This window comes from Penaeus monodon, chromosome 19 (genome assembly GCF_015228065.2).
Source record: "Penaeus monodon isolate SGIC_2016 chromosome 19, NSTDA_Pmon_1, whole genome shotgun sequence".
Taxonomy (NCBI): domain Eukaryota; kingdom Metazoa; phylum Arthropoda; class Malacostraca; order Decapoda; family Penaeidae; genus Penaeus; species Penaeus monodon.
The window spans coordinates 49004842-49005465 of record NC_051404.1 but is presented as its reverse complement, the minus strand read 5'-3'; positions in this window follow the sequence as shown (position 1 = coordinate 49005465).

Genomic DNA, 624 nt, shown 5'->3' with positions numbered 1-624 from the left:
CATGTTTTTTCCTGATCTAATGTTTTAAGGGGTACACATATAGATCATTATAGTAGAAATACCTATATAGTTATTTTCTAATAGAATATAATAAATAATAGTGTTGGGATTCTCTTTTTCGGTGGGTTTGGTTATTTTTTGGGGGGGGGTTTTTTGAATTTTTTTTTTAACTACATGAAAATTTTATAAGAAATTTTCCCTTAAATTTTAAATTTTTAAATGTTTTGGGTCAAATGGGCTTTAAATGTCTAAAATTTATTTTAAAAGATAGCTTTTTTAAAATTTAAAAGACAAAAACCCCAAACCCCCAAACCCCCAAACCACCCCCAAACACAACAAAAGAACCAACCCCAAACGCCCACAAAAACCCACAAACCACACACCCACATATAATTTAATAAAAATATTTAAACTTTAATTAATTTTGGGTTTTAAGTTTTGTGTGCAATATATTTATAAAATTTTTAAATTAAAAATTTTTATTAATTGTAAAATTTTATAATTTAAAAGATAAATTAATTATATAAAAATAAAACAAAAAAAACAAAACCTAAATTAAATAGAAAAGGTTAAAATTTTATTTTTTTTAATAAATAAAATTTTTTAGGGCCCATCTGATAAAAA